Raw genomic sequence first — 7,582 nt, 5'->3', positions numbered from 1 at the left:
GCGCCCCCCCCCCCCCCCCCCCCCCCCCCCGGTGCCTCTTTGAGACCCTGTTGTGGAGAAGCTCCCCCCATGGAAGCATTTGAACACGGCTGGGCCAGATGGTCGCCAGGGGCTTCCCACTCTGGGTTCAGATTCAGCTGTGCCAGTGCCTTCGAGGCCCTTCCAGGGGCATCTGTGACTGTTGGGCAGTGGATGACATCCTCTGGGAGCCCAGGGAGAGCCGAGTGGCTCAGGTCCCACGCTGCTCATCCAGAGAGAGGCGGAGTGTGGGGCCGGAACCCTCCCAGACCTGTACAATCACGGTGTGTGTGTGTGTGTGTGTGTGTGTGTGTGTGTGTACGTGTACGGGAGGTGGTGAGGCTGCCGGGCTGGGTGTGAGGCCGTATGTATTGGTGGGTGTGTTTGAGATCATGGGAAAGTGACTTGATTGTGTGTGTATGTATGTGTGTGAGTGTATGTGTGTGTCCATGTGAGTGTTGTGTACGTGTCTCTCTCACATTGATGTTTCTCCCTCTGTCTCTACCCCTCCTCTCCACTCTCTCTAAATACCAATGTGTGTGGGTATGTGTGTGTGAATGTGTGTGAGTGTATGTGTGTGAGTGTGTGTGTGTGAGACTGAGGTGTGGCCACCTCTCCCTCCTAGCAAGGCTCTCAGACCCACGCCTGAGGCTCGGGCAGGCCTCACACCACAGCCGGCACCTCCTGCCCCTGGCTGTCCCCAACCCAGGCGTGCAGCCTGGCCCTTCCTTCCCCTCCTCAGAGGCTGCAGAGCAGGAGCAAAGCTGGCCTGGGACTATTGTTCATTCCGGACCATGGTGAAGGCTTGTGAAGGTTTTATTTTTTCCACTTGATTTCAAGCCCTCTATTTTCTTTCCTCAGATCTGAGTTGCTTACAGAACATCTCAACAGGCTCTCATGCTCCCCTAGCTCCCCTGCCTTCCAAACCGCACGTCCTCGAACTTTCCAGCACGCTCTCCCACGCCCCAGGGATGCTCAGGACCCTGGGTCAGGGCCACTCCCAGCCAGGCCTGCGCAGTGCGGGTGCTCAGTGCCCCAGGAGTCAGAGGTGACGTGGCCTGGCAAGGGGGCAGTGGGGGGTGGAGGGGAGGGGGCTAGGGCGGTGCCCGCCGGGTGGCACAGGCCTGGGGGTGGGGGGAACAGCTTATGAAGAGAACCTTTTCATGAAGTGGACCCTTGGCATTTGTTACAGTGGCAACTCGGCTGCCCAAGGCCGTCCTGAAAGCCCCAATAGAGGGTGGTTTGTCATGTGTTGAAGCAGCTTCTGGACACACAGCCGGCAGGGAGGGCGAGGCCGCATGTGCACCATGGCGGCGCTGATTCTGTCCAAGAGGAAACACAACAGCAGCAGCACAGTTTACTTCTTTGTGCAAATAGCCCTGACAGGAAAGCCAGCGTGAGTGCTGGTGGTGCAGAGGCAAGCGACAGACTCAGTTCTCCGTGTCAGCAGCACAGGGTGCTATTGACGGGCTCGTATCAAAGGCTTCGGGCTTTCGGGAGGTTGGACCCAGGAACCCAGACCGCGTCTTTGGGACCTGATGTCCCTCCTTCTGTCCCTTGAGTCTTCCTTCCTGCCTCAGTGGTGTTCTCAGGGGCCCCTCCTGCGTGGTGGCGGCCCCTCCTGCGTGGTGGGGACCCCTTTTCTCCAGCCCCCTCTGCCTGCTGGACCCGTGCCCCATGCCTGACGCCTCACCTCGGCCAGGCCTGGGTCCCACCCATTGTGGGCATGTGAACGTGGCGGGGAAGCTCAAAGGGCTCCACACTGGCTGGGGAAGAGATGCTGGCGGGTCGGGAATGGGGAGTTTGGGCGGCACCAGCAGAGCAGAGGGAGTCGGGGCTGGGCCAGGCCGGGCCCTGGAGGAGGCCCGCACAGGCTCCTGGGGTGGCAGTGGTGGCAATGTCAGGCTGTGAGCAGGGGCTGTTCTTGCTCAGGGTCCCAGGGTCTTGGTGGCCCACGTGTCTGCTGATGGGAGAGGACGGATAGGGTGTGTGTCCGCTTTCTCCTCCACCCTCTCACACCCACTAACTTCCAGATGGAATAACGAGGCCTTCGCCTGGGTCCCCACCTGGAACACGAGAGGGGCCCTCCTACCGCCCTGCCAAGGTCTTCGACTCTAGCTAGGGAGCTTCCTCAATGAATTCCCAATCGACGTCACCGTTATTCAGGTGAGGGTGGAGGCCATGATCCCTTTCAGCAAATGTGTCTCAAGAACTGTGTGGGTGGGAGATAGACCCACACGGTGCCGTTGGAAAGAGCAGGCGCCCAAGACCCCACTTTCCTCGGCTGGCCCTCCTCCCTCCCGGGACCCTTTCTGGGAGCCCCCGGCTCCTGAGCAGTGACGAGCGCTCCATTCTGTGGGTCTCTGGCTGGCTCCCTCTGGGGATCCCTGTGAGGCCTCCTTGACCAGTGGAGGGCACAAGGAGGGGCCTTCGTGCCACCCCACAGCTTGTGGGGCTTGTGGCCACCTCACTGGCCTAGCACCATTACCCCACTTCACAGATGTGGGGACCAAGGCTCAGAGGAGTTAGGACGAGGTGGGCAAACTTTTTGACTCGAGGGCCACAATGGGTTCTTAAACTGGACCGGAGGGCCGGAATAAAAGCATGGATGGAGTGTTTGTGTGAACTAATATAAATTCAAAGTAAACATCATTACATAAAAGGGTACGGTCATTTTTTTTTTTTTAGTTTTAATCATTTCAAACGGGCCGGATCCGGCCCACAGGCCGTTGTTCGCGGAAGGGTACGGTCATTTTTTTTTTTTTAGTTTTAATCATTTCAAACGGGCCGGATCCGGCCCACAGGCCGTAGTTTGCCCGCGGCTGAGTTAGGAGCAGGTTGGCGGACCATCACTCAAGCCTCCTGGCTCCCGGTCTCAGCCCCGTGCCTGCAGGTGCTGCTGCTGTGTCTGCCCCCGAGAAGGAGAAACGGGAAACGGGAATCTCATTAGGCCCACTGGGCCCGATGCTTGTCCCCATGTTCACTCTCCATTTAATTGCAGCCCACACGGTCGGGGCCCAAGCAAGGCTGGTCCCAGGCTGCCAGGATGGCGATGCACAGCCAGTGAGCGCAGGTGGCATGGCTGACGCCTAGGTCTCCCACAGGCCCCAAGACCAAAGGCTGAGTGGGGGACCCACCTCCCTTGACAAGGAAGGGCGACCAAGCCTGGGACACACCAGGGTTAGTGGCAGAGCGGAGGGAGTCCCCCAGTACTCCATGCATCCAACACACTTACCCACTCATCCAAGGGCTGTACCTCCTTGCTCCATGAAGGTTTGGGTGGCCAGACAGAGAGGACAGACCTGGGGAGGAGGGAGAGGGGAGAGCCCTTTGGGAGACTTCTGGCCCAGACCAGACTCCACTGCGCAAGTGCGAAGCTTCCTTCGCCTGCCTCTGTGCACCTCCCGGCTTCTGGAGGCTGTTCCACCGTGGCCTTCCCTGCAGCCTCTCCAGGATGGGTGGGGCAGGCGCACAGGAGTGAGAGCCTGTCTGTGCACCCAGGAGCCAGGTGAGACATGGTAACCCTGCCCCGAGTCCTGCTCTCGGAGGGGAAGGCAGAGGGAAGAGCAGCTGGGGGTTGTTCCTCGGAAGGGGACGTGACTGAGAGATGGGGCACGTGTGCTGGGGCGAGGGAGGCGTCTCCTTATGGGCGAGTGATGTTTTGCAGGGCCCTGAGGGGCATGGGGAAGGTTTTGACCGCAGTCGGCGGAGGAGGCGGAGACCAGTGGTGGGTTTGCAGGAACAATTGCACACGGCCTGGCTGGGGAAGGAGGTGCCGGCAGGTGGAGCACAGGCGGGCGGGGAGGAGGGAGGCCGCTCGGGAAGGGCTTAGGCATCTCTGCTTTCTCTTCCCTCCTCCACACACATTTCCCTGCCTCTCAGGGCCTCCCAGCCCCTTCCTCCCTCATACCCTTCCTCCCAGCTCCTGTGGAGGTGCCCGCCGTCTGTCAGGCCTTTCTGTGGCGCGGACCTTATTGCACAGCACTCGGAGGCGGTTATATATTTCATATATGTTTTTCCATCAGGGAGGGAAAGCTCTTCGCTGAAGGTCCCTGGTGCAGGTGGCAGAGGGGCCTGGCACCCAGGCGCTCTGACTCACAGCCCACTTCCTCAGCCTTTCTGGGAAAACAGTCGTATCCATATCCGCTCTACCTGATCCTTCTCCGACGCTCAGGGCTCCACTGTGGCCGCGGAGGCCTCTGTTTACGCTGGGGCTTGGCTGTGATATGAAAGGTTGAGGTTGCAGGACTCGTGACCTCTCATTGTTTTTTGGTTGTTGTTATTATTGCTGTTATTGTAGGAAAAAGGAAGTGATAGTTACCATATGCCAAATGCTTTATACAGTTCATCTCCCTCAGTTCTCACAGCAACCTGTACTAGAAGGAGGCACCATCGCACTCACATTGCAAGTGGGGAAACTGAGGCTTGGAGAGGGGACACCTGGTGAACAGCTGGATTTGAATTCAGGGCTCCCTGACTCCCAAGCCCAGGCTCTCATTGCGGTTCCACAGCTGCTGTGGGCACTGTTGATGTCCTCAAAAGCCGCAGAAGTGCCGCCAAGCGAAGGGGTGCTGTCTCAGGAGGTTGTTGCGGGGGTGGGGAGTGCAATGGGCAGTGCAATCTCTGGGGGAGGGTCTGTTGGGAGGACAGGCAGGAGCTGGCCCTGAGGGATGTGGGGGTGCCTCTGGGGCCTGGCGCCCCAGAGCTCAGGTGGAGGGGAGGTAGTGGTTGGGTCCTCCTGGTTAATTACCGCCTATTTTAGGGACGGCATTGTAAATATCAGAGTCATGGACCAGGCACACTCGTTCACATCCCAGGAGGTCCCCGGAGACCCCTGCTCCAGTCCTCCGGCTCCAGTCCTCTGGCTACAAATGAGGACACCCCTGAGAGAGGCGGGGACTTGCCTGAGCCCACTCAGCTAGTTCAAGGCTGACTGGCCACTGCCCACTGCGTGGACTTTGCTTTAAGGCGAATGGCTATGTCTGTATGTTGCAGCCACGTCTATAGGCCACTTGGACAGTCATTGTTCAAATGAATTGCTCAGATTCATTCCTTCCTTCAGTCCTTCATTCATTTGTTCCTTCATTCAAACGTTCAGGTGCATGTGGGCCGGCTTTAGGGTGAGGGTTTCAGGGCTCCTGGCCGGCCTGACTCTCCCGTGTTTCAGGCCACGGTAGACACTGTGATGTTGGCACTGGGGGCACACTCCTGGCCCACTGACTGTGTGTGACAACAAGACCCCAAGCCCCTTCTCCTTTCTGGGCCTCTGTTTTCCCACCAGTAACACAGTTGGTGGTCCTTGCCCACCCTCCCTCGCCCCCCAGGCTTTAGAGGGGACAGAGTACTGGAAAGGAAGGGTGAGACTGCAGATTCAGGGCTCAGGCGACCTGAGCCGCTCAGTGGCGGGGCCTCTGCCCTGAGACCTGGGCCGGAGGGTGGAGTTGAGAGGCAGCCGAGCCCTGGGCCTGGCTCCCGGGCTGGGTCCGGGCTGGTCTCCATCACAGGCCTGTTTTGTTCTTTCTCTGGGCAATGTTTTCCATCTGAGTGTTCGCCCTGAGGGCTCTGCAGCCCCCACACCCTTTGTTCTGCTTCGTGGTCAGCCGTGTCCGTGGGACCTGCTATGGGAGAAGCAGTCCTTGCTGGTACCTGGGCAGAGCTCCTGTTCCCCTCCTTGGTCAGTGGGTGAACTGGACATCCCTGAGGCCGGGCTATTGCACCAGGCCGGGCCCTGTACTGGCCCTTTGCTCCAGAATGCTGCGGAGGGTGAGGGCAGGGTAGCCAGGGCCACGCCCCTCATAAGTTTCTGTACCTGGGCGAGTCCACTCGGGCTCCCCTCGCTCTGCTCCTGGAATCCCTTGCTCCTGTCACCAGCCTGGTGTCCATGCAGAATTCTCCTGGGGCCCAGCGTCGTCCAGGCCCCTGACGGACAGCCTTCCCATTAGGGTGGAATAGTTGTCAGTCCCAGGAAGGGCCTGTCCCAGCTTGTTGCGCAGAAGCCCAGGAAGCGTAGGGAGCTCAGAGCTCAGGCAACCGCTCCAGTGATTCAGCCCCTGTTCCCAGGACCATGGAGACCCCGGGGTTCACCAGAGGGGCCGCAGGGCTGCGAGAGGGAGGAAGCCGGCCAAGCCTCCGCCAGCCGTTGGCCAGGGCGTCTGTGCCTGGTGTTTTCTGCGTGGAGCTCCTGCACGTAGGTCTCATGTGAAGAAAGGGCTGAGTCCGAGATGCGGCTGTGGTCTTTGTATTCGTTCACAGGTTGCCATAACAAAGCTCCACGGACTGGCGGCTTACACAGCTGAAGTTCATTGTCTCAGCTCTGGACGCTGCAGGTCTGTGACCAAGGTGTGGGCAGCGCTGGTTTCCTCTAAGGACGGCCACCTTCTCCCGTGTCCTTGCGTGGTCTTTCCTCAGTGCACGTACCCCTGGTGTCCCTCTGTCTGTCCGGTCAGACTGGATTAGGGCCTCACAGGCTTGCTTATCTTAATCACCCCTTTAAAGTTCTGCTCCAAATACAGTCACATGCTAAGGTCCTGGGGGCTAGGGTCTCAAGCTATGAATCCTGGGGACACCACTCGTCATGTGCAAGCCCCTCAAAAGGGGAGCCCGGCGAGGAGAGGTTGGACCACGCAGCAGGCTGGGGCCAGAGCTGAGGCCCGTGTGGCCCAGCCGAGGGAGCCAGCCGCCTTCTCTCAAGGACTCCTTACACTCAGCCCTCCAGGGAATTCCCCTGGAGGGAGGTCTGGGCAGCTCCATTTGCCAAAGTTGTAAATCTCTTAAGCCATAAGCTGCTCCTTGGCGTCCTCCTAACGCCCTAATGTGAACTACAGATGTTCCTGCCTTTTAAGATCTGAGCCCACTTCTGAACTTCCCATCGTGTTTGCACCTAAGGATGCAATTACCGCTTCCTCCCATTGTCCTTTCGGCCTGTCCCTCCGCGCTCGGCTGACGCAGGCGCTCAGTCCCGCTGGGTGAACACGAGGCTGGGAGGCTGCAGAGATCGGCTGCTCCTGAGCGCGGCTGGTGGCGCGGGGCCAGCGATGCTTATCGGTCCACTCGGCTCCTCCGAGGTTACCTTCTTCTCTTCAGAAGGTGCCTGTGTACATCACGGAGAACGTTCCCATCCGTGCTCCGGCCCGAGCTCATGCCAGCGAGTGCGGCCCTCGGCTACCGTCCCCCCAGCCGGCTCCTTCCTAGGCCCTCCGGCGTCGCTGATGGGCCAGCCCCCAGGGCCTGCCCAAGGCCTCTGGCTTCCGTGGCTCTCAGCCGGGACTCATAGTTCGAGCCCAGCCGTCTCCCATGTGGACCACAGGCTGCCCATTTGGCCACGGTTATTAAGAACCAGAGAGCGCGTCTCCTGCAGAGGTCACGGAGCTCAGGTTTCCAGCTCCCCCGGGAAGGGTCAGGGCCCAGGGTCCAGCGTGTGGGTTTTATGTTTGTGGACTGATCTTAGATTTAAAGCACAAAATTGAGACCAGGTTTCTCTTCTCTTCCACTAAAAGGAAAAACAAACAGGAGTGCTGAGCCCTTCCTGCCTCTGGGCCTCCTCTACGCGCTCCGAGGCTGGGGG

At 59.5% G+C, this 7,582-nt stretch overlaps 1 protein-coding gene across 1 annotated transcript in view; it reads left to right on the top strand.

The window, feature by feature from the left end:
• The window catches only part of FAM188B (family with sequence similarity 188 member B), an 81,289-nt gene that overhangs the window by 61,851 nt on the left and 11,856 nt on the right, over positions 1-7,582 (top strand). The window lies entirely within an intron of this gene.

Source organism: Myotis davidii, unplaced genomic scaffold (genome assembly GCF_000327345.1).
Source record: "Myotis davidii unplaced genomic scaffold, ASM32734v1 scaffold125, whole genome shotgun sequence".
Classification (NCBI taxonomy): Eukaryota; Metazoa; Chordata; class Mammalia; order Chiroptera; family Vespertilionidae; genus Myotis; species Myotis davidii.
The sequence above is the reverse complement of the archived record's forward strand: the minus strand, read 5'-3'. Positions and strand labels throughout refer to the sequence as shown.